A 27,397-nucleotide genomic window follows, 5' to 3' on the forward strand; every position below is an offset into this window, starting at 1 on the left:
GTTGGATCCTAAGCACCACATAAAAATAAATAAAATAAAGATATAAAAAAAATAAAGATAAAAAAAGAAAGAAAGAAAAGGACAATCTTAGAGTTATTTGTAATGCCATTAGTATATGGTTGGCAGCGAAACCCAAGATCCTAACTATCTTTTTACTGTCTCCAGGGGCACTTTAGTAAGTTCAACATAACCAAATGTGTAAATTTCAAGCAAGATTGCATAAAGAACAGAATGTTTTAGGTTACACAGGGAGGTATTGATCAGAGGGAGCTTTGCCAAGGAGACTAAGGTTGAGTTGGGCATTTGAAGACTGGATACAAGTTTGTTGACAGATGGGAGAAAGAGGGCAGATGTTATTGTTGGGCTGTTATCACAACCTCCATGTTCTGTACTCATGTATAAAGACATGGTTCAGAGCTAGGGGTATAGTCACTAGTGTAGTAAATATTGTTAGTAGTAGTAGTAACAATGATATTAGTAATAACAAAAGAATATAGAAGATTGGATTGGAATTCAAAATGTTGAAGACACTAAAATCTCTTCTTTCTCTTTTTCTTCCTCTATTTCTCCCCCCTTTTTCTTTTCTTTAAATATTAATTGTATTCATATATGGTTAAGGATTGGTAATAAGGAAATAGAGGGTGGGAGAGCTTGAGGAATATAATTAGATTCCTTCAAAATACACCGCAAAAACTGCCCTCACTATTTATTATATACTCACTTTGAATGAGAATTCTACATAGATATCAGCATAATTTTAATAAATGCACATCTTCATTGTAGATTGGGTTATTAAACATGTTGTGCATCTGAAAAATAAAGGCACTGATATTGTTGGATCTGGAGTTTTCCCATAAGGTCCATATGTCAAAGATATGGCTACTATTCCATGGCACTATTGGGAGGAGATGGAACTCTTTGAGGTGGGACTAGAGAGAAGAAGTTAGGTCATTAGGGTTGTGCCCTTGAAGTGTATATTGACTTTTGAGGGGACCCTCGACTCTTTCCCTCTTTGCTTCCCAGCCACCATGAGGACTCCAGCTTCCTCTGCTGTACAATTCCACCATGATGGACTGTAATGCTCAGGCCCACAGGCAATGTGGTCAAGTGAGAATGGACTGAAATCTCTAAAACCATGAGCTTAAATAAACCTTTCCTTTATAAGCCCGTCGTGTTAGTAAGGTTTTTGTCATTGTGAGAATATATTTGAGAAAATAAACTTTAAGGAAAACTTATTTAGCGGCACAGGGCCCTCATATTTTCTGTCCATAGTTGCCTAGTTCCATTCCTATGGGCCTGTGGTGAGGCAGAGTCACAGGTCAGGCATGGTGGAGAGGGCATGGTGGAGTAGAAGTGCTCAGCTCATGATGGCAGGGAAGCAGAGAGAGAGAAAAAAGAAGGGTCCTGTGATAAGAAAAACTCTTCCAGGGCATGCCCCCAGTTACCCACTTCCTCCAACTAGGTCTCACCTTTTGTAGTACAACCATCTGCCAATACTGTCATCATCTAAGAACCCATCAATGGATTAATCCATTGATGAGATCCCAGCTCCCATAAGCCAAAAAAAAAAAAAAAATTCACTTCCCCTAAATCCCAGCTCCAAACACTGCCACACTGCAGTCCAAGCTTTTAACAAAGGAACCTTTGGTAGACATTCCAGATCCAAATCATAACACTAATTATCTCAGGTATTTTGTCACATTGATGGAGAGTTGACTAACACAGGCATTGTATAAATACTTTGCCTAAGTCTTTCTTATTCCAGTGACTCATCTGATGGTTTAATCCTGACATAGGATATGAGGAGAAACTTGTCAGTGGGAAGAAGGATGAAAATTAAATCTTAACTCATGACTCTCTATGTATTTTTTTCTTTCTTGTAACTACAAAACAGACAATCAGGCCAGAAAAGTCTATCTAGGTAATATTTTAGTCTGTCTGGTACAGACAGACAGAGTCACTCTTCTGTTGCTACCTCTGAGGCCAGTCAACACCATCATATCTCCAGTAGGAAAGATGCGGATGTCTATTATTTTAAACATATAATTGATTCTAATTCAATACTTATCGCTCAGTGACAGATTTTTATATAGTTTATTATCTCTACAGCAGCACAGGGCCCTGAGGGGCCGTCTCCTATTGTTCCACATTTCCTGGTACAGCCTCAGCTTCAGCAGCTCGTGGTATCTGTCTGATTAAGTTAGGGAGTCTGGTATCTTGGGGTCCCCAGGTAACTGTCAGTATTGCATTTCCTCCAATTGCAGGATTAAAGGAGGCTTTCACCCCTCTCTTCCTAGACCTGTCTGTCACAGTGTGTCTTCTTGTTTGCTGATTAATTTGGGACTATGGGTCCCCAGGACCTGGGAGATAGCTATCACTCTTGTCACCTCACCCTCACATATATCTGCACATGCGTGCTCATTCTCAAGGCTCTGGCAAGGGGACAGAGACATGAGAATAGGGAGGGTTGGGAGGGTAGCCAACTGATCTCACTGGTGACTGGGTTTTTGTGGCCTTTCTGTCAGCACAAGCCACCAAATATTCCATCAGGTTTTCCCTTGCTGTGAACATCTTTCTGTTCTGTATTGATGAACCGGATGCATTTCTCTCTATGAAGAGTTGGGACCCTGCCGTGTGTGCTATTTTTCTTTTATCTGCCTCTGAATTGCACAGCCCAGACACAACTGGGGACCCACTAGAGAGTGCTATGCTTATGCACATGGGATCCACATTGCAATGCCAGAGACTTGTGTGTGCTCCTAGTCAGCAGGAGACAAGCAGGATGCTTGGATGACAGTGGAGGTTGGGAGGGGACCCTCATCACAGGTTTCTCTCAAGAGAATACTCATGGTGGGGTGGCCCACAGAAGCTATGTCAGGCTGATCTTATTTTTGATCTCTTCAAAGAACCCAGTGTGTTTTTCATAGATATTAATTCCTGTCTAATGAAATTAACTGTTTCACTCTTGGCTTCCTGACCCAGAATAATAGCATCTTTAAGGTGATCCTTTATCCAGAGAGATCCTGGAGGCGAGTTTTATATCTTCCATTTCACTGAAAATACCTTTTCCCTGCACAATTCCTTTAAATGCTAGTCAGTTTGAGGTCCCAGTGGAGGATGTGTCCTGTTCACATTTTTTTCCAAGCACTTTCTTGATCATTACAAAGACTCTTTCTCCTGCTTCCTCGTTAGATACCACCCAGATACCACATTTTCACATACTTTCATCATCTAATCTGAACATCCTGTGTCCACTTGTTCATCCTTAAAGACCTAGTTAAAATAACCAGTCTCCCTGGGGATCCTACGTGCATTCCCCAAGAAGCATCTCTATATCTGCTGCTCTTGTGGCACCATTATTCAGTACGCTTGTGTTTACTCATCAGTATGTGTACTGTGGGCCTATTCCTCCTCCAACTCCTTCCTCTAGAAGCTTTTTTTTGTACTCCAAAGGCTCTTTAATCCCTTTAGCTTCTCTGGGGCATCTCGGTATTTGCCACTTTCCATAAGTACAAATAAGCAAGAGGGTGAAATACCCATCCCCCAAACAATTCACATTGTGTATAGGCATGCATTCAGCATATTTTTGGAAAGAATCTTGTTGTAATCTGAATGAATTTTAAAATTTTAACCCCCAAGGTGATGGTGTAAAAAGGTGGACCATGGGTAAGTGATCGGTCATGAGGGTAGAATCCTCATGAATGGGATTTAGAGGACCCTTTCTATCATATGAGAACACAGTTATAAGGCACCTTGCCTTGATGGCAGGCTTCCCAGTCTATGAAACTGTGAGGGGAAAAAAAAAAAAACTCTGTTGTGTATAAGCTACTAAGTTTATGGTATTTTGTTATAGCAGCTGGAATGGACTAAGACAAATCTCAAACCTCCAATATGCATGCAAGCTTTATGTACATAAAAGATCTCTGAAATCAACCAGCCAAACTGTTTTTTTTTTTTTTTCTACAAATGATGAAACAAAAATCAGACCACAAGAAACTTGTCCCAGGTCAACTAGTTGCTCCTTGGTACAAAAAATTCTCTTTTTATAAATACTGTCAGAGTAGTTCCTTGCTCCCAGCAGCCTTGCCCTATTTGACAAGAGCTCATCTCAGCTCATCATGGGGATAAGCTTTGCCTCTGGAATTTGAGTCTCTAAACCTACTATCATTTCTCTTCCAGAGCTCACCCTCCCCAGGTGGTGCGCCCCCTCCTTCCAGGCCCCCACCATAGCAATGACACTGCTGTTTTCTACAGCAAGTGTAAAGCACACACAGACTCAGTTTAGGGACAGTTAATTTCCAATTCTTTCCAGATGGGTTGGAATAATATCCCCAGGTGGTAAATACATTATTAAGAAGGCAGTTTGGTGTGAAATTGGCTATTAAAATATAGATAAAGTTTAATATATTGAGCTCCTTGTCAGAAAAATCACTTTAGAGGGAGCTTATTATTTGTTTGATATTAAAAGAGTCACAGCTCTGCTCCAAGTGACAAATGGGGGGGGAAAATGCCACCGGTAATGAACAAAAGCTTTTTAACATTTAAATTTAGGTTTTTCTTGTAGCTCTGCATGCTGCCATGAGCATGCCCATGCGGTGCAGCCAGAGGCAGGCATCAGAAATGTCAGGATTTCAGGAACCAAGGAGGCTGCCAATCTGGCTTTAAACAGCTTGAGTCTCCCCAAAAGAAAGAGCTACCAGATAGCAAAAAAAAAAAAAAAAAAATGGGGGATCTATCGCAAGACTGACCATGGAAGCTGAGCCTCTCAACTTCTTCCTAAACATCCCAACTTCATGCCACAAATTGTTCCCTACTCATGTACAACCTGTTCCAGGAAAGCCTGTCTGCACTAACTCCCAGACTCAGAAACCCATCCTCCCTGCACAAACACTCTGCTGAGCCAAATTAATTTTAAAACAAAACAAACCAAAAAAAAGTTGGCAAAAGAGAAAAATATGTTACAACTTCAGAGTACAAATCTAAAGGAATAGATTCACTATAAAATATACCAAGCCAAGTGCTTAATAGACAGCAACCATGCTTAACAACATCACTTCTCAATTCTACAAGGGAAGTTTCAGAATCTGTAGTTAGAGCCAACTTTATTCTTCCTCATTCTAGCAAAGTCCTCCAGGAAATATGCAAAACTCCAGAATGGGAGAGTAAAAATTGTGAAGAATACATAAAGGCCACAATTCCATTTTATTCAAGGAATAGGCCAAGAGCCCACAATGCTGGGGGATGGTGTTCTTCGGGAAATATGGTGGGAATATGGCCAGGGTTCTTTCAAAAGAAAATAATAGCTTGGCATGCTGGTGCACACCTGTAACCGCAGCTACTTGGGAGGCTGAAGGTAGGAGGATCACAAGATCCAGGCTAGCCTCAGCAACATAGCAAGACCCTACCTCAAAATATAGTAAAAACGGCAGAGGAGGAGCTCAGTGGCAGAATGTTGGCTTAGCATGTGTGAAATTCAGGGCTCCAACTCCAGTACTGCAAAAAAGAAAGAAAATGATAATAGTAACTAACAACTAATCACTATAGTCAACCTGGTGGGTTCCCTATTTTTCGTATGTAGTGCACACATGCCTATATGCATACCCAGAGATACCTGGATGCTCCTGATGGGGTGGCCTCTTTAAGAATGGACATTTGTAACAAGAAAAAATGGTCTTTAGTTTTTAAGCTGAACTGATAGAAGGACATCTCAGCAAATCTGAAGAAGGTTGTGCTTTTCACCTAGACTCTACTGTTATGTGACTTAAACTTCAGTCTTTTCTTAACACCATAGTCACTAGTTGTAAAGGAACAGTAGTGATATCCATGCCAAACCTTTCCTATTTGCCAAAGCCTGGAAAGTGGAAGTACAATCATGTGACACACTCAGTATGACCAGTAAAGAATAAGTGAATGAGGCCATCTTGAGTACCAAAGTTCCAGGCGCACTCTATCAAACATTATACAAAGAAAACAAAAACAAAAACAAAAACACTGGGGGTCTAGGATCAGAACATAGAGGTTTATAGCTTGCCTCTCAACCTCAGAGCACTCAAGCACTGACCCCTCTTTCAGCTGAACTCCGGATGAACCATGGCAACTGTGTAACTTCTGCCAGGAGAGGTGTGTGCTTGAAAAAACCTGCACAGTCTACAAAGGTGTTCATGGTGCCCTTGCGCAATGTGGTATAGATATTGCAATAAGTGCCTTTGTAGCTATAAGCAATACATTTTGTCTTTAAGTGACAAGTGGCTGAGGTGGTAATTTAAATTTTTACAAACAGAAAGAGAGAAAACGTGAATGCAAGTAGTTTAAAGGGACCAAAAAAAAAAGCAAAGAAAGAAAGTAGGTCAGATGCCAAGAGTGGGATTGAATCTCTTGAGGTCTAGAAAGACAGGAGTTAAAAACTAAAATTAAAATAAAAACAAAAACACAATGCTTTCTGAAAGAAGAATTCTTGAGACCAGAAATGACATTTTCCTTTCTACTGAATGTCACTCAGCCCCGTAAAGTATGTACTGTTGTCCCAGTTTGATAGATAAGGAAGGTGGCACAGAGGTTGCATTAGACAGCTTTTCGTCACTGTGACAAATATCTGAGAAAATCAACTTAGAGGAGAAAAGATTTATTTTGGCTCAGGATTCAGAGGTCCATAATTTTCTGGCTTCAAGGTAATTGTGGCAGAAGGGTGTGGCAGAGGAAAGTTCTCACCTTATGACAGCCAGGTAACAGAGAAAGAGAATGAGGAAGGATCAGGGGACAAGATATATCCTCCCAGGGCACATCCCTAGTCACCCACCTTCTCCAACTAGGCCCCAACTCCTACAGTTTCTACCACCTCCCAATAATGCTATCAGATTATTAATCAATCAATAGATTAATTCACTGATAAAGTCAGAGCCCTCATGATCCAATCACTTCCTAAACCCCTCCTATGAAACTTGCTGCACTGGGGACCAAGTCTTCAACACACGAGCATGTGGGGGATATTCTAGATCCAAACCATGGGTTTGTAAATGACCCAAGTTTCAGAGCTAAGGGATAAAGCCAAGGGTCAATCTGATCTGAATAGGTAAAGTCCCTGTTCAGTTGTCACTAAATCAGACAGAGAAGAAAACTTCCTAAAAGAAAGTTCTTCATGCAGGTATTCATAAAGACTGGTGTTTGAGTCCTGGCTCACTGCTCATATCCTGCTCATAGCCTTTGAACATTTTCTATTGGGGAAGGTTCTTCCATTTTTCACTATAAAATGAGTAGGATAATGCCAGTTCTGTGTGTCCCTGGGGGTATTGTGAGGATTAAATAAGATGAAGTCTGTAAAGGTTCTCAGTAAACTCTAAAATGTTAAGACATGCTTGTAAGATTATTATTGGTTACCTCTAAATAGACTTATTTTTCATAAGTAACGTGGATATGAATGTGTAAGTGGAAGAAAGCTCAGGAGAGAGCAAGCACAAGAGAGGGGCAGAGGGAAACTGAGAAAGGGAGGGAAGAAAGAGTGATCAGTTGTAAGTCATTCTATCAATTAATCAATCTGAGAAAATCTTAAACTCAACTTTGCAATTGAGTGCTGGATAGTTTGGAGATGACTTGAAACCACTTGATCTCATTTGACCTTTAAAAAAATCCATAATTATGGGCACCATCTTTTTTATGCCAGTAGGGGAATAAAGTGACCTAAAAGTCATAGTGCCTTTTTTGATAATACTATAAAACATTAAGCACAATTTCTTCATTCATCTGTGAATGCTAAGATATGTCAAAGATTTGAAAAGAAAATGTTAAAGAAAATTTACCCTATTAACTAAATTCTTCTTTAAATTGGGAAAATGTTATAATTGATACTCACAATTAGGGTTTTTTTGTTTGTTTGTTGTGTGTGTGTGTGGGGGGGGCGGTGCTGGGGACTAAGCCCAGGACCTTGTGCATGCGAGGCAAGCACTCTACCAACTAAACAATATCCCCAGCCCTTGCATCAGCTTTTATAGCTGGTATAACAAATTACCACAAAGTCAGCGGCTTGAAACAACAGACAATTTTCTCATGGTTCCAAAGACAAGAAGTCTGAAATCAATATTGAACCAAAATCAAGGGACTTGATGCTTATTTCTGGGACTCATTTTTGCCTCTTCCACCTTCTGCTGGCTGCTACTATACAGGAACTTGTAGCTACCTCAACCCAATCTTTAAGAACAGCATCTTCAAATATCTCTCTGTCTCTGTCTCTGTCTCTCTCTCTGGTATTTCTTCCCATCACCACTTAAACCCTCTACCTTACTCTTATGAGGGTGTAAGTGGTCGTTTTAGTAGCCACTCAGATAATGCAAGATAATATCCTCATCTTAAAACCTTAATGTACTCAGTAAAAACCTGTTTTTGTTGTATAAATGAACATACACAGGTTCTAGGAATTAGCACACAAATATCTGTTTTGAGGGGAGTGTCCTTTTTTAGCTTACCACATTATTCTTTGTTTTGCACCAGCGTGCTAGGAAAACATTGCATCCTATTCTTCTAGTAATGAATTAAGACCTCTAATGCTTAAATATCTTAAGTTCTGGAGGCCACAGAATGAACTAAAGTCTGAGCAGTGAATCAATACAGTCCTCTTTGTTCTGTTTCCAACACAAAACTTCTCTAAGAGATGGATAAAGAATAGAACAGAGATCTCCTCTACTTGCAATACATTTTTGTGCTCCCAACTTTTAACAAGTGTCAGAATCCACTCCTATCCCCACATGGAATTGGATGCACCCGTTATCTGTACCATGACATTAGCCTGTAAGAAATGAATCCATCCAAGAAGTCTCTTTTCTTCCCAAGATGTGGACTCATCTCTCTCACCTCACTGAATTTGGGTGGAAATGCCAGTTGGGAAAGAGGGGGCGAAGAGGCAAAGAGCAGGGATGCTATCAGCTGTGTGCTAGTTTGGAAGGAAGTTGGACACCCACACTTCTCAACAGAAGAAGCAGAATCCCTGAGAGTGAATCTCACTCCTCTGCCATCTGATCTGAGGCCCTCTCCAATCTGCCTTGCCTGGAAGTCAGTTCCCATAGTCAGTGCCCCTTGAGACCTGTCTCCTTAGAGACTTCAGGGAGGAAAGAAAATGTGATTTTGCTATAACTATGACTTATTTAATTTTTATTTTATTTTTTGCTCCTTTGGATGCCTGTGGTGTTGATGTTTTATTAATCATTCTGTTTTCCCTTTGGAACTAGGTAGAATCCTGTCTATCAACTGGCAGTTGGCAGCTGAACACCAGCAAGGCAGGGAAGGGGAATCTGTGGTGTGCTTGGTAGAGGCGAGGCAGAGAAATCGCAAATTGCCCTCTGCAAATGACAATGATTTTACCTTGGTTAAGCCACCTTCACCTCATAGCTCTTCCTATAACTGCTTAGAAGCACCAAGGCAGGCATAACCCATTCTAAAGGGAGGCTTTCCTCTTTCTGGTCATGTTCCAAGCCACCAGTTAATAGCTGCACTGGAGATCAGATGACAAGGGACCCATGCTTCTGATTTTCCTTAGAACTACCTTAGTTTTTTTGTTGCTGCTCTAACAGCATATGTGGAACTGGGTAATTTATAAACAACAGAAATTTATTTGGCCCATAGTTCTGGAATCTGAGAAGTTAAAAAAAAAAAAGCAGCAGATATCTAGTGAGGACCTTCATGGTGCATAATCCCATGGTAGAAGATGGCAGGGCAAGGGAACTTCAAGACAGACAGGGAGAGAGCCAAACTTAATCCTTTTGTAGGAAGCCCACACCCAAGATAATCAACCCACGTTTGTGATAACAATGTTAGCCCATTTACAAGGGTAGACCCCTCAGGACTTAATCCTTTCTTTTTTTAATTTATTTTATTTTTTTAAATACATGACAATGGAATTCATTACAATTCTTATTACACATGTAGAGAACAATTTTTCATATCTTTGTATATAAAGTATGTTCACGCCAATTCATGTCTTTATACATGTACCTTTTTTTTTGCATTACAAATCTTATTACACATATATACCACAATTTTTAATCCTCTTCTTAAAGATCCCAACTTGAATTCTGAGGAACACATTCTCTTATTGTGTGGATATGAGATGTCCCTAAGAAGCTCAGGTGCTAATGTATTAATATTCAGTGGTAAAAAAATTAGACTATGTGAGCTGTAACTTCACAGATTAATACATTTGATGGAATGATGATGATGATGGTGATGATGATAATAATAATAATAATAATAATAATAATAATAACAATAATAAAGTGAGTGCTAACTATCAACAGGTGTAGTGTGCCTGGAGAAAGTATGGCACTGAAACATGACCTTGGGATTATATCTTGTTCCTAATTTCTGACCCTCTTTCTTCTTCTCAGTTACCTTGAGCTGAGCAGCTTTCCTCCATCATGCCCTTCTGCCATGATGTTCTGCCTCACTTAGGGTCCAGAGTAATGGAGCTGTCCAATCATAGATTGAGGCCTCTGAAACCTTGAGCCCAAGATAAACTTTCGCTCCTCTAAGTTGTTCTTGTCAGACATTTGGTCACAGCAACCCAAAGCTGACTAACACACATTTTAGCCATAGCAAGGATATGAGTGGAAATTTGCCATCTACTGATCAGATCTACATCAGACCCTTGAATGGATGAGGCTCAGAAGCTATACCACAGTACTTGCTTCATCTAATATTTGCCCTAACTTATTCTACCTTGGTCTGAGATGAATTGGTTCCATGCCATTGCCCAAACAGAAACCAATTGGTTGTGATGTTTCTGTTCATTTATTCCTCAATAAACTCTAAAGAGTCCCCTCTGATGCTTGTTCCCTCCCTGTCATCTCTGTGTTTGGAGCTAGTTGAACACTGCCATTCCTATTTTGTCCCTGCTCTGGATTCTCCATTTTTGTCCCTCCCATCCTTTTCCCCACCTCTCCCCTTTCCTGACACAGTGAGAGCCTGCAGATTTTCACATGTGCCACAGCCTCACTAGAAACCCTATCTCCTTTAATTTCTTTCTTAAACATTCTGTAGTTTTCATTGTAGAGATCTTTCACCTCTTTTATTAAGTTGATTCCCAAGAATTTTATGTTTTTTTTTGTGTTTTATTTTTTTTTGAGGCTATTGTAAATGTGGTGGATTTCCTAGTTTCTCTTTCTGAGGATTTGTCACTGATATACAGAAGTGCCTTTGATTTATGGGTGTTAATTTTATATCCTGCTACTTTGTTATATTCATTTATTAGTTCTAGAAGATTTCTGGCGGAATTTTTGGGTCTTGTAGCTATAAAATCATATCGTCGGCAAATAGTGATAATTTAAGTTCTTCTTTTCCTATCCCTATCCCTTTTATTTCTTTCACCCGTCTAATTGCTCTGGCTAGAGTTTCAAGAACTATGTTAAATAGAAGTGGTGAAAAAGGGCATCCCTGTCTTGTTCCAGTTTATAGAGGGAATGCTTTCAATTTTCTCCGTTTAGAATGATGTTGGCCTGGGGCTTAGCATAGTTAGCTTTTACAATGTTGAGATATGTTCCTGATATTCCTAGTTTTTCTAGTTGTTTTGAACATGAAGGGGTGCTGTATTTTGACAAATGCTTCTCTGCACTATTGAGATGATCATATGACTTTTATCTTTGAGTCTATTGATGTGATGAATTACATTTATTGATTTCCATATGCTGAAAAAAAACTTGTAGCCCTGGGTTGAACCCCACTTGATGTGGTTACACTATCTTTTTGATATGTTTTTGTATTCAATTTGTCAAAATTTTATTGAGGATTTTTGCATCTACATTCATTAGAGATATTGGTCTGAAGTTTTCTTTCTTTGATGTGTCTTTGGTTTTGGAATCAGTGTGATATTGGCCTCATAGAATGTTTAGAATTGTTTCCTCTTTTTCTATTTAATGAAATAGTTTGAGGAGTATTGGTGTTAATTCTTCTTTAAAGGTCTCGTAGAACTCAGCTGTGTATCCATCCAGTCCTGAACTTTTCTTGGTTTCTGTGGCATCCTCTACTTCCTTGTTTGAAATTGATGTGGTTAAAATGTATATATCATTCTGATTTAGTTTGGGCATGTCATATGCCTCTAGAAGTTTGACAATGACTTCAGTATTTTCTATTTTATTGGAGTACAGAAATTAAAGAAGACCTTAGAAGATGGAAAGATCTACCTTGTACTTGGATAGGCAGAAACAATATTTCAAAATGACCATACTACCAAAAGCACTATACAGATTCAAAGCAATCCCAATCAAAATCCCAATGGCATTTCTCATAGAAATAGGGAATTCATCTAGGAAAATGAGAGACCCAGAATAGACAAAGCAATCCTTAGCAAGAAGAGTAAAGCTAGAGGCATTACTATTCCAGACCTTAAGCTATACTACGGAGCAATAGTAACAAAAACAGCATGGTATTGGCACCAAAATAGACCTGTAGACAAATGATACATAATAGAGGGCACAGAGACAATCCCATATAATTATCTCATACTAGACAAAGGCACCAAAAACATATACTGGAGAAAAGCTGGAATCTTCAACAAATGGTGCTGGGAAAACTGGAAATCCAATGTAACAAAATGAAATTAAATCTCTGTCTCTCACCATGCACAAAACTCAACTCAAAGTGGATAAAAGACCTAGGAATTAAACCAGAGACTTTGCACCTAATGGAAGAAAAAGTAAGCTAAAATCTTCATCATGTCAGATTAGGCCCCAACTTCCTTAACAAGACTCCTATAGAATAAGAATTAAAACCAAGAATCAACAAATGGGATGGATTCAAACTAAAAAGTTTCTTCTAACAAAAGAAACAATCAGTGAGGTGAATAGAGAGCCAACAGAATGGGAGCAAATTTTTATCATAAGCACCTCAGATAGAGCACTCATCTCTAGGATATATAAAACACTCAAAAGCCTTAACACCAAAAAACAAATAACCCAATCAATAAATGGGTCAAGGAACCGAACAGACACATCTCAGAAGAGGATATACAATCAATCAACAAGTATATGAAAAAATTCTCAACACCTCTAGCAATTAGAGAAATGCAAATCAAAATTACTCTAAGATTTCATCTCACTCTAGTCAGAATGGTAGCTTTCAATAATACAAACAACAATAAGTTTTGGTGAGGATGTGGGAAAAGAGGCACACTCATACATTGCTGGTGGAACTGCAAATTGGTGAGCCAATCTGGAAAGCAGTGTGCAGATTCCATGGAAAACTTAGAATGGAACCACCATTTGACCCAGCTATCCCACACCTTGGTTTAAAAACAGCATACTACAGGGACACAATTCACAATAGCTAAATTGTGGAACCAACCCAGATGCCCTTCAGTAGATGAATGGATAGGGACACTTTGGTATATATACAAAATGGAATATTACTCAGCATTAAAAGAGAATAAAATCCTGGCATTTGCAGGTAAATGGATGGAGTTGAAGAATAATGCTAAATGAAATAAGCCAATCCCCCAAAACCAAAGGCTGAACGTTTTCTTTGATATGAGGAGGCTGATTCATAATGGCAATGGGTGGGGAGTATGGGAGGGATGGAGGAACTTTAGATAGGGCAAAGGAGATGGAGGGGAAGGAAGGAACATGGGGATAGGAAATACAGTGGAGTGAGTTAGACATCATTACCGTAAGTACATATATAAAGACATGAATGGTGTGAAAATACAACCCGTAACTTGAAAAATTGTGCTCTATATGTGCAATATGAAATTAACTGCATTCTGCTGTCATAAATAATAAGTTAGAATAAATAAATAATTTAATTTTTAAAAAAAGAAAGAAACTATATCTCCACTGCCAACCCTAATTCCTGGGAGGAGTGCATTCTAAAAGGTTGTAAGACATGTACAATAATGAATGAATGAGTAGCTAGAACCTCTCCCCCATGACTGTAACATGATTTTAAGTGTGATGTGGACACTCCCGACAAATGCAGTTTCTAAAATTCTAAGATTTCTGTCAAAATTAATACTTCCTCAGATCAACACCTATGTTCTTCATTTCCCCTCCCACTATTCCTGTAGCACTTGGGGCATCTGTCTCTCTGTAGGAACATATGACAGGTCACAATTGGGTAAGAACTGTGCAGCTTATTTTCTCTGCATTTCCATAAATGAAATGTACTTTTAAAAGACTGTTTTGGGAGGTTATTCAGATGAGAATTTGGGGATATAGAGAAAGATATACTGTATCTTTTTTTACCTTTTGCTTTATTAATTTTTTACTTACATGACAGCAGAATGCATTACAATTCTTATTACGCATATAGAGCCCAATTTTTATATTTCTGGTTGTATACAAAGTATATTCACACCAATTTGTGTCTTCATACATGTACTTTGGATAATAATGTCCATCACATTCCACCAACATTTCTAACCCCATGCCCCCTCCTTTCTCCCACCCCTTTGCCCTATCTAGAGTTCATCTATTCCTCCCATGCTCCCTCTCCACATCCCACTATGAATCAGCCTCCTTATATCAGAGAAAACATTTGGCATTTGGTTTTTTGGGATTGGCTAACTTCACTTAGCAATATCTTCTCTAACTTCATCCATTTACTTGCAAATGCCATGATTTTTTATTCTTTTTTATTGCTGAGTAATATTCCATTGTCTATATATGTCACTTTTTTTTTATCCATTCATCTATTAAAGGGCATCTGATTTGATTCCACAGTTTAGCTATTGTGAATTGTGCTGCTATAAACATTGATGTGGCTGTATCCCTGTAGTATGCTGTTTTTACGTCCTTTGGGTATAGACCGAGGAGAGGGATAGCTGGGTTAAATGAGGGTTCCATTCCCAATTTTTTTAAAAAAGGCACCCAAGAATAGTTGGAATGCAGGAAATGCACATGAACTGTTAAAATTCAAACAAGTGACTCTTGAGTAAACTTCCTCATGTACTTGTTCAAGGATAGGAGGGCAAAACATTAGCACAAGAAAAATTGGTGCAAACTTGTGTAACTCTGCCCTGACTTCATTTCTAGTTTAGCCCCTGCGTATTGTATCTCTACAAATATAACATGTTAGACCAAGGAGGTTCTGTTTCTCCTTCTGGAAATAACCCACATTCTCCCTTGAATGTGTATCTGCTTTTCTAAATATCTGTGTGTCTCTGTCTGACATGTCTGAATTTTTATTACATACATCCAAAGTTTTCACCTGTTCTGAGTTAAAGTCCCCTCTCTGCTGTATGTGATCCTTTTTATATGGACTGTAGACATATTCCAAATATACTTCATACAATCCTCCTTGACTTCTCAGTGTTTCAAGAAGAAAACTATTAGGCACCAATAGACACTTTTCAATATATTTAACACATAAAGTCCAGATTTTTCTGTGGACCTCTTCTATAAATCTGAACAAGTTCTTCTTCTTTTTTTTTTTTTAACTTTTTCTATCTTTCTTATCACACTATTTCATGAACTCCTTCATTTCAGGAGATAAGCATTCCCCAAGCACTGTGGGTCAGAGACTGAGGATTGTTACCCAGGATCTATTCTTGTCTTTTCTCTTTATTATAGAACCTGGAATTACTAGGCAACCCTTGGGTTAGCTGCAACCTGGTGACTAAATTCAGGCACAGAGATTATAGTCAGCTTCCAGGAAAAGTTCTTAAAATAAGGAAACCCCTTTCCTTGCCCTTTTCCCTTCCTTCTGTCTGCAATATGGAGCAAAATTAGACATTTGGTATCCTTCAGGGGCACTGGCAATGGAGAGATGAGTAAGAGTAAGGCACAGAAGAGCAGGAGACCTGATTCTCTGACTCTGTGTAACTGCAGAACCTTGAATGAGCAATTTAAAAGAGCAAGAAAGAAAGTTCTAGATTGCATAGTTATCATACTTCTTGTTTTATTAAATTAATCAGAGTTTAATAACTCAGAAATCTTTGCTATAGGTGTCTGCTGAAAGTTGCTGGCTGCACTTTGTCCACCGACTAAACTTATATGAAATGCACAAGGCCTGGAAGGCAGTTGGCCCTTTCACAGTTCTACATTGTATCTGCCATTTCCCATTTCCATTAGAATTGCCCCTACATTGTGTCTTCCTGTACTGTGAGGTTTGAACACCTTTTATTTGCCTGGTGTCTATTCTATACATGCTCCAAGTCATACTTTTCATCTTGATGTCAGCAATGCCCTGGGGTGGTCACGCATCAATTGCAGGTCAGCGTGAGTAGGTCTGTAGCCACATTCATAGACCTACCTGGGACCAGACAGGATGGGATGTTGCTTGCAGTCAGAACAAGAGATCTGACTCATGATTATCTGCAAAATACCTGAGTTCTTAATTCTTCACTCACAAAAGCAATCATATTCATTAAATTTAAAACAGAAGAGGAGGGGAAGCAAGAGAAGAATTATTCTTTTCTTTCTAGATTTTTCAGATCAGATGTCAAACCACTTCAAGAGCAGATGCACCCCAAAGCATTTTCCCCCACATTCATCAGGTATCTCTACAGACTGAGCCCCACAACTTGTGACCTTGGGGACTTTGCCCCACCTAACACAGGCAAATTATTTGAAAGTTCTCTTTTTCCTGCCACCCTCCCTTTGTTTTAGCACTTCCCTGTTATGTTCAACATACCTGAGATCCTCTTGCTGCTGTGGAGTACAGCTCCATCTGTAAATGACCTCAGCAGAACTCAGGATTGATTTAACCTCCCTTATCTGTGTGATTAGCTTAGCCACAGAGCAGATACTTGGTGCTTATCGGCCCATTAAAGAGTCAAAGAATGCTGTTACCAGTTTTTTATCTCTAAAATGCACACAAAGCCCTGCTGATTATTCTATTAATTTGTTAATGAACCTGTCCACTGACAGATTCTCTATTCCTTTGGAAGGGAGGGTAGGGAATTGAACAATTAAAGGGGTTTCAGCCTTCAGAGGTAAAGCTTAAAAGTTTGGAAGTCCTTGTGGAAGCTGAGATATACATGCTTATTTTTATTGTGTTTTTATTCTCCCTTAATCTTTTACTGAAATAGCAGGCACACAGAGGGACAGAGAAAAATTAGGCTGGGAAAAAATTCATTGTCTGATGGAAGCAGATTCAGGCCCATACCGACTAGAGGAACAAAGATGCCTGGCAGAGACATTTTGAATAGGTTAGCACATGTATCAGGATTTCTTGGCTTTTTACAATTGATACATGATATGGCAATTCTATTCAAGCACAAAGGATTCTGGGGGAAATGGTTTGATTTTGCATGTATTGTCCCATATGTGGTGGATATTGCAAATGTTTGTTTTATCTCCCCAGAAATGCAGAAAATTTCATTAGGGTAAACACATGCCTACATATGCTACAAGAACACCAGCAGTGTTGTATCAATAGAATCATCTCTTCAGGGTTGGGTTTGTAGCTCCGTGGTAGAGCGCTAGCCTAGAAGATGGGAGGCCCTGGGTTTGATCCTCAGCACCACATAAAAATAAACAAATAAAATAAAGGTATATATTAAAAAAAGAATCATCTCTTCAGTGGGATCATGTGGTATGGTGACCTACATTGGAAGTGCTTTGATTTTCTAAGGTTTTTACCTCCTGCTACAACTCTTTATAAGCATTTTGGGCAGAAAGATGGCTAACAAATGACATCAATGGCCAAGGAATATCTGGGCCAATGAATTGCTTGCAGAATGAAGCAGACCATAGTTGAACCATTTGCAATTTACAGCAAGAAACTGAGCAAGTCAATCCATTATGCCTGGCAAATAGTTACAATAGGAATGTGGAATGAGTGTGCAAGGAATCTGCATCATCAAATCAGAGCACAACTTCAAGCAGAAGTTCAAGACTGTGCTCAGGATATTTACATCCTGATTTTTTTTTTCTGGTGGTATAGTGTATACCATGATACATTGCCCAGAATACACTGAATAAAGGGCATAAATTTCCCCAGATTCCAGGAATATTGGCAAGAAAAACTGAGCCCCCAAGATCTGTCACCTTGCCCTCATTTGGGGACAACTTTGAAGGTCATATCAGCACCAGAATCTCCATAGGATTCACTGAGACCTCTGATACAGTTACAACAATATCCATCATTCCCTTGTCCCAATTCTGAGCCCTTCCCTTACCACAGGTGCTGTTCCTGAGAGCTTTCTCTAATAAGCTTTTCCATATGAGTCTGTTACCACTGAACTCAACCTAATATATTTGTTAATATGAATGACATGTGCATAAACACCCTTGGTTAAGGAAACACACAACAAGGCTAGGCAAATTTCTACATTTCTAAAGATATTAGTATGGATTATATACTGACACAGATTGGCTGCTATTTGGACCTCTGTATCTAAAGCTTTGATTGCCTAACTAAAATCTGTATGTTTAGAAGTTTCCACTGGGGTTATACACATTCTTTGATGCTGTATTATTTAACCTAGAAAAATGATTTTGATTATCATTTATTTCCTTTTTTTCCTTTCCAGAAAAATGACAATGAACATTTTACACATTAGACAGGATTTCTGATCTCCAAAAAATTCAAGCATTGCAAGTAAACAGACATCAAAATATAGTGTTAAGGTGCTGAGAGTGTAGCTTAATGGTAGAGAGCATAGGTAGCATAAGTGAGGCCCTGTATTCAGTTCACAGCACCCAAAAAATGTCCTCAAAACCAAAATGTAGTGGTACACACTTGGAAGACCTGGCTAATGTGAAGAACAGTAGAATCTAGAATAAAAATGATGTCCCATTTGCTCAGATACACCAAGTTAATAAGACCAGGAACCCATTAAGAAAGTCTGGCACTTTATTCTGCCAATTAACTGTACTGATGCAAGATTATTTGACTTGGATTAAGAGTCAAAATTCAAAATACCCAGGAGATTTACTGCACACCATAATATTCAAGCTAAGATAGATGTCTTTTCTGTACTAGTTGCATAGAATAAAGTACTGTTGGGTTCAGAAAATGATACTCCCAAATGTGGCACTCTGGTGTGCTGATTATTTTAAAGACCTTTATATGTCTAAAGACTAGACCTATTAAAGAATAAAACAAGTACCTCTGGTTCTTTCTCAGGAAATTTTTTTTTTTTTTTGGTACTGGGGATCTAACTCAGGGGCACTCAACTACTGAGCCACATCTCCAGCCCTATCTTGTATTTTATTTAGAGACAGCATCTCACTGAGTTGCTAAGTGCCTCTCTTTTGCTCAGGTTGGCTTTGAACTCCTGATCCTCATGCCTCAGTGTCCTGAGCTGCTGGAATTACAGGCATGTGCCACTGCACCTGGCTATTTCTGAATTTTTATTAACTACACTCATATCTTCAGGAATTGAAGTTAAAGAATGTAACCACACTTGGACAGATGGTGTCACAAGCCACTGTTCATTTCTTAGGCCCATTAACTTACTAAAGAGAATCATTCACTCACTATTGTCTGTGTGTTGGGTCCACTCATTCGAGTAAAATCATTTCTGCCTCAAAACTGTCACCTGCTTCATCTCGCTTTCCTGTCTGAGGAAGTGTTAACGAACATCTGAACTTTATTGGGTGACAACACCGCTGTGATTGTTCTCCGTGCTCATTAATAAATGTGTGTACTTCTTTCTCCTATTAATCTGTTCGTTGTCAGTTGATTAGAGCCCACCTCCATAAAGCAAGAGAAGCTTTCCTTCCAATCCCTCAGTACTATCTTCAGTTCTGTATGCCAGCATTAGAAGGCATGAAACCACAAACGGTAAAAGATGGGGAAATACTTTCACTTCAGAAACAGTTTTAAAGTTCCATCTCCTACTAGGCCCTTTTCATATTCTGCAATTCCAATTAAGAATTAAAATACAGTAAAATTCCTCTTTCAATGCCTGTGCATGTTCAGCCCCCTGTCCTGTTAACCTCTCCTCTTCTCTCTTCAAGGATTGGCTTGACAGTTGCCTTCATGCTGAACTCAGCTCCTCCACACCTGGGGAGTTGGTGGGTCCCTTCTCAGTGTTGCCGGGGAGCAGTGTGTTGAAACCGATATCACAACATTCTTCATAGCTCTTTGTCCCTCTCATGGCATTAAAACAAAAGGACTACATGTATGAGAGCCTTGTAGTTCCAGCCTCTAGTGGATTGTCTGTCACACAGCATGTGTACTATTTGATGAATAAATAAAATTTGTGAGCTAATAGGTAACAAATGAATAAACATTCTCTAAATGCAATAAAAGGAAGCTTGGAAGGGAACACACTTACAAGATGTGGAAGATTTTTCAACTATTTAAAGAGGCATTAAAGTATCCTTGTAACACAATAAAGAAATATAGACTGAATCATGGTTTTATGGAGTGAAACTATAATTAATTTAATAACTGTGACCAAAAATTTCTGATTAATGAATTAGTGGCAGTGTGAAAGGTGGCCTTTGGGATGGCTTGAAGAATCTATGTATATTCTTATTCTTCTTAACATATTTATCAAAGTCTTAAATAAAGATACAAAAAGCATAGTTGACAAAAATTTGTGGATAACATGAAGCCAGGTAGAATAATAAATTGGAAAACAAAAAAAATAGGATGCAAAAGTATTTCATGAGCCTAGAATTATGAACTGGATTTGCCAAGTTGACATTTGAGAGAAAGAAATAGGAATCCATGCCTTCATATCCTGAAGCAACTATAAAATAGACAATGGAAAAGGAGAAGCTGAGCTGCAGCATTTGCAATCCTCCACAGGAACTTAGTTGAGTCTAAGTTTTTAATGACTTTATATGATGAACCCACTGGAAAAAAAAGTGAATGCAATTTTAGAAAACATGAAGGGTAGCGAAGTATCTGCTAATTTTTTAGAAGGATATGAGATAGGACTATAGTTTTAAAAGTTGATAAACAGTTAACAGAAAGGCAGTACATATCCTTTGCTTAAGATGAGTGACAGGGACTAGAGTATAGGGTTAAGCTTTAAGTTGGAGATAGTTAAAAGAAAAGCACTGCAAGCTTTATATTTAACATGTCCTACATCCATTTCTCGAGACAAACAAGAAAGCACCAAATCAATGGTGACTACAACTCCTTGACAAGAGTAACCAGGACACCCATTTAAATACATTGTCATGTTAAAGGATTTACCCAACAGGGAAAACTAACACAATTTTAGGTACATTGTGGACCACGTGTCAAAATTTTAAACATGCATTTACACAGGCACAATGAGAGATTGCCCAATAGCTTATAAATATGTTAATTTATAGTTCAAGAATTTATAGATACTGTTCATTCCTTCACTGGTTTGCTATTCTGGCTGTGAGGTAATCATCTTCCCTTACCAGCCGGACTAAGGATTAGTTACCTTTCCTTGCTACTCTGCCTCTGGGATGGCCATCTTGTCAAACTTATCGAAGCACAAAAGAATCTTTCTAACCTCTTTGTTAGCTGTGTTTGATTTCTGTCCTGCATGAGCTAAAGGACCCACTGATCTGAGAACAGATGTAGATAAATTGTGTTCAGAGCAAAACCATCAAGCATGGCAAGAGTTTTTGAAGTCATGTGGTTTAAGGAAATAAGAATCTGGCAGGGTAAATAATATGGAGACAGGAACATTAAAGAGGGATCCTATTGTTAACTTAATAAGAGCTGAATGATTTGCATCTAGCAAGTGAGATCAGGCTCTTCCTGTAGATTTTAAGTGGTACAATGATGTTAATGGCAGCAGGTGTAGAAAAATTGATTTCAACTTGATAGAAAAAAATTTTAGTCCCAGCTATTCAACAACAGTGTAGGCTATAGTGGAAGAAGTAAGTTCCGTTTTGATTAATTACTACAGGTATTGAGTCTGTAGCTTTGGATAATAACAATAGGGGACCCCCCTGGTGCAGGTTCATGTATGGCATGGAAAATTGTAGTCCATGATCTTTGGATTCCTGAGATTCTGCAATTCTACCCAAAGGACATATGCTGTAAAACTCCAGAAAGCACGATGATGCTTAATTTAAGAAAAAAGAAAATTACACTTATTTAAAAATTGAAGAAAAGGCTAATGTTATGGTTTAGATTCAAGGTGTTCCCCCAAAGCTCATGCAAAAGACAATGCAAGAAAGTATAGAGGTGAAATGATTGGGTCATGTGCCCACTTGCTGCGTGCAATGGCCCATGCCTGTATGTAATTCCAGCAGCTCCAGAGGTTGAGGCAGGAGGATTGCAAATTCGAGACAAGGCTGGGCAACTTAGTGATATCCTGTCTCAAAAAATACAAAGCATTGAGAATGTAGATTAGTGGCAAAGTACCCTTGGGTTCAATCCCCAGTACTGTGCACCCCACCCCCCAAAAAAAGTGTGTACCTATATTATGATATAGGATTATTTACAAAATGGGTGACTGTCTAGATTTGGATTATGAACTACAGTTTGTCAATTCCTTCTCTAGGTAAATGTTCTCTACTGGGGGCAATTTTGTCCCACAGAGAAACTTAGTGTCTACAGAAATTTTGTTTACCACAGCTGTGGTGTGTGTGTGTGTGTGTGTGTGTGTGTGTGTTGGAGGGTATCATTTTATTGGTATCTAGAGGATAGAAATTAGGGATGACCTTAAACATGTCATAACATCCAAGACAACCCTCTATAGCAAAAAAACTACCAGATCAAAATGCCAACACAAATAATGATTTGTGCTTATCCAAGATGCTCAGCATCAAACTCAACTTCATGTTTCACTTTTGGAACATAATCAATTTCAAAAATCCTAACAGATTTGGATTGGAAGCACTTGGAAAGCAGAGGGGAAATGTGAATGTCCTTGTTAATTCATATCAACTATAAACCAACTCAATATAAACATTCCTTAACAGTTTTCTTTGATTTAATAATGGTGTCTTTCACTGAGCAGAAATTCAACTCATAGTTTAATTAGGTTTAAAACAAAAGAAAATGGAGAGATCCTCCAGTGCTGATTCAGACAGGTTTGCACTTGGACTTTCCCACAGCATCCTGGGTAGTGTTAGCATTCAGACCAGGACCAGAATGGCTCAGCTTCCAAAAGACTTTGGATGTTTATCTGCATCTGAATGAGACTAGGATCTTATAAAGGAATTAACACCAGTGTTATTTAATCCCATCAGATCCCCCACTTGCCCTTGCCCATTCTCCACACAAGTGAGGAGTCACAGGAGGTAAAGTAATAGGCTTTTGGTCACTTGGTACTATTTAATGGCAAAACTGATAGCAGAACCATTTTTCCTGGAAATACGTACTTAGCTTTTCTTTGCTGTGCAGATGCTGCTTTATAGAGGAAAACATAGTTAATTTTTTTCTAGATAAAACCACTCCTAGATTTATTAAAAATACAAGAAACTTTTCTTTTTTTCATGACCTAAATCTTTTTGGTTAACCTAAAATATCTCACAAATGAAATGTTTCAAGTAATACAATGAATTAGTTTAAGCATTGTACACATCCAATTTATGCTAGACCCCCAAATAAGGCCAAATTTCATTAAAATGAAACTCAATACGGCATATCATATTTAAGTATTCTAACAAAGGTTTATTTAAACATTTTCTTTGAAGATGAAGTATTTAAGGATGATAAAGATAATTACTCATTGTAAGCATAATGGCCCACTTGACAGAGAAATTAAATGTAAGGGTAATTTCTAATAAAAATGAAAAATTAAAAATCTCTCTTCTTCCACACTGCTTTGTAACATATTTTAAAAGGATCATGGTCAAATATGCCCCCTGTTCTACGTTCTCATAACTTCAAACTCCTGAGTAGAGAGTCAGGGTTTCTCAGGATTACTTAATGAAGTGGAGCCCTGTAGCCTACTGAGTAGTCAAGGTGGTTATCTAATACCTCCAGCAGGTTGTGAATTGATCTAAGGCAAGTGTCAGAAAAGCTCAGTGCTATAATCAATTCCAATCATCACATGTGAAAGACCACCCCAAAATACCAAGGTTTGTTGAACCGAAGACAATTAAGAAGATGCAGACGCAGTCAAGTTTTCAACACCCCCCCACACTTTTTTCTTTCCTCCTCCTCCTTCTTCTTCTTCTTCTTCTTCTTCTTCTTCTTCTTCTTCTTCTTCTTCTTCTTCTTCTTCTTCTTCTTCTTCTTCTTCTTCTTCTTCTTCTTCTTCTTCTTCTTCTTCTTCTTCTTCTTCTTCTTCTTCTTCTTCTTCTTCTTCTTCTTCTTCTTCTTCTTTTTTTGTGTCAGACAGAAGGACATAGATTTACCAAGATAAAAGCTAACCCAACCCCCACTCTTCCAGAGGTACAAAGGTTAACCACTAAAGACAATTTCAGACCCTTCACTTCTTTGATTCAAGATGATACACATGCTTTACTAACTAGTCTTTTTCTGCCATTTATTTGCTTTCCCTCAAGTTGATGCCTTTAGAGACTCAAGTCCTTTTCCTTTGTCTTGTCATGTCTCTAAAAGTACACTGTTCTTGGTTGAAGGTGCTGTATAAACTGGAATTCCAAGGCTCCTCTTGAAGAACTATTCATTCCCTGTGTGTCTCCCATGCGTATATGTGATATACATACTAATACATTTCTTCTTCTTTTTCTTCTTCTTAATCTCTTTTGTTGCAGAGGTCTATTTCAATGAACAGACATTTGAGGTGGATAAAACATTATTCTCTCCTAAAGCTACAAGATATTCTGTGCCTGTTGCTTCTACGCCTTAAGAGGATTATTCCATCACAGCCACCTTCTCCTTAGGAAGGAAGGGTAGGCAGCTTCAGAGGCTTCATAGCTCACTCAAGTATTTACCAGCAGAACTCAGAAGGCTGTGGCCCAGAGCTGTATTTCCATGAAGGAAAAAGTCTACTACTCTTCTTCTGTGATGAACGTAATGTATTGATATTTTGAATTGCATACTCTGCTCTGCTCTTCTAGACCACAGCTGGATGAAGATATCATTTGTGTGAACACAATGTAAGATCTAGTAAAAGAGGGAGGAAGAAATATATGATTCTAATCTGAATTGAGCAGAAATGGTTCCTAAGTTAGAATTTGAATATTGATCCTGGCTATTTTATTTATCCTAGGTTTCTAGCCTGGCCTCTTCAACACTCTATTACTGCCCTAGAATTGATGTAGTATTTTCTATTAAAAAAGAACTCTTGCCTAATCTTCCCATATTTCTACAGATAGAAGAACTGAAGAATGCACAAATATATTACTGTGTGTATACTCACTGGAATAATACACAGCAATCATAGCAAATGAAATATAGCTGCAGGCGACACTCCTGATGAAACTAACAATGCAATTACAGACACAATAGATTACAAACAGCATTATGTTCTCTTCTTTAAAAAAAAAAAAAACAACTGAATGGTATACAGTTAAAATGAACATAGTATAACAAAACCACATACATAGATAGTTTGAAAAATAGATGGCTTGATACACTGATAGAGCAATCAATTAATCTGTAGAAGACAGGAGGATAGGGAGAACAGCTGCAGGTAGATATAAGTTGCTAGAGCTATGACTTCTGTGTTGGGTGTAGTATTCAAAGGTATGCATTATATTAGAAAGGAAGAGAGAAGGAAGGGAGGAGGAAGGAAGGGAATAAATGCCATTGTACCTAACAATCACCAAAGCATGACAAGAAACTCCACTATCAATGCACTGAAACAGCTGGTTTTATAGTCCTTGCCTCTGTTCCAAACATCTTTCTTTGAAGACTCTTCCTTTGTAGGAAAAGAGAACTAGATGCTTGAAGATGGTAGCCATGGCAGGAGAGCCATTCTGTGTGCCTTGCCTGGGTTCCAAGTGGAAACACAAATTTGATCAGTCATGCTTCTGCTTACTTAAATGCAAGGTATTGTCCCATATCTTGAGCATGATTTGAAAAAATTCTTTAACCTCCTGACTGCCACCTACCTTTCCAAACTCACACATGTCTATGTATCATAAGTTTTGACTGGTGACTCCACGCTCCCATTCATGACCTGTCCCCTCTGACCACTCCACCCTTTCTCCTATTTCCACTGCCTACTCCCTCCCACTTCTTAACACACTCCTGTGCACTCTCCGTGACCCAGCCCATGCCACTCTCTGAGCTCCCTCTATCATCAGCACATCAAACAAGAATGATCCCTTCCCAGTTCCATAGTTCTTGGTGCTCAACTCCTTTGTACATCATATTTTAATTAATTGTCTATTATTGGCCTCTTCTGCATTGTGAGATTTGGAGAGTCAGGACTTTGTTCTTCATAGTAATTTTCTACTATGAAGTGTATATACTGAATATGGCAGCAGTTTCAAAATGGCTTCCTCAAAATGTTTCATAGTATAGTATTAGATGTTCATAGTGTAGTAGTTTGTTATTTCTGTTTAACAAAGTACTGAATATGTAGTGGAATAGAACAGGTTATTACTTCACAATTCTGTAGATCAGAAGTTCACTGGACTTTGCTAATCTTTCTGTTATGGTCTCATGAGTTTAAAATCAAGGTGTTTGCCAGGCTGGGCTCTTTTTGGGAAGCTCAAGGGAAGATCAGCTTTCAAGCTTGTTAAGGTTGTTGGTTGAATTCCTGGCTGTCATGGAACTGAAGTCTCCAACTCTTTGCTGGCTGTCAGCATTGGACTACGTCAGCTCCCAGAGATCATCAGCATTCCTTGGGATGTGGCCCCCTTCATCTTCAAAGTCAGCAAAGGCCTATCAATTCCCTCTGATGCCTCAGCTCTTTCTGATGTCTCCTTCTGTCACCAGCTGAAGAAAGCTTTCTGCTTTTAAGGGTTTATTTGATGACACTGGGCCTACTTGGATAGTCTAGCATTCTTTTCTTATTCTAAGGTTAACTATGCCAGAGAACATTAACATAATCACAGAGTGATATGTTATTATATTTATAGGTACCTGGAATCAGAATGAAATATCTTGAATAAGACAGTTTTGAAAGTTTCCCTGCCATATTTAGTATCTACCACAGTTAATAAAGATAAAAAGAGAGGACAAATAAGTCTCTAGAGCTGATTTTATACTTTATACTTTTCCCACACACGCACACACATACATTTTCACATACAAATATACTGCAAACAGAGTCCACTCTGTTTCTTTATAACTAGACCTATGGTTTTGGTCCAAAGAGATATTGTAGATATGTCCTCAGAAAGGACAAGAAGTGAGGGTGCACTTAACCTGGACTGTATTGTCCAAGTGAGATCTAGGAACCATTTCCATGAGAATTACCCCCAATATTTTTGTGAAAATGCAGAGGTCTGGACCCTTTCTCCAAATGAATGAATTACAATGTCTTAAAATATGCATTTTAAACAAGCTCTGACTTAATAACCTTAGCCAATGATAACACAATACCATAAGTAGGTGGTTTAAATAATAAACATTTGTTTTTTGTAGCTCTAGAGTTTAGAAGTCCAAGGTGCCAGAAGGGTTGAGTTCTTGCTGAGGCCCCCTTCCTTGTTTACACATAACTATCTTC

At 38.6% G+C, this 27,397-nt stretch overlaps 1 protein-coding gene across 3 annotated transcripts in view; it reads right to left on the bottom strand.

The window, feature by feature from the left end:
- Opcml (opioid binding protein/cell adhesion molecule like) overlaps window positions 1-27,397 on the bottom strand; it is a 1,142,904-nt gene that overhangs the window by 592,411 nt on the left and 523,096 nt on the right. The window lies entirely within an intron of this gene.

This window comes from Marmota marmota, unplaced genomic scaffold (assembly GCF_001458135.2).
Source record: "Marmota marmota marmota unplaced genomic scaffold, marMar, whole genome shotgun sequence".
NCBI classification, from domain to species: domain Eukaryota; kingdom Metazoa; phylum Chordata; class Mammalia; order Rodentia; family Sciuridae; genus Marmota; species Marmota marmota.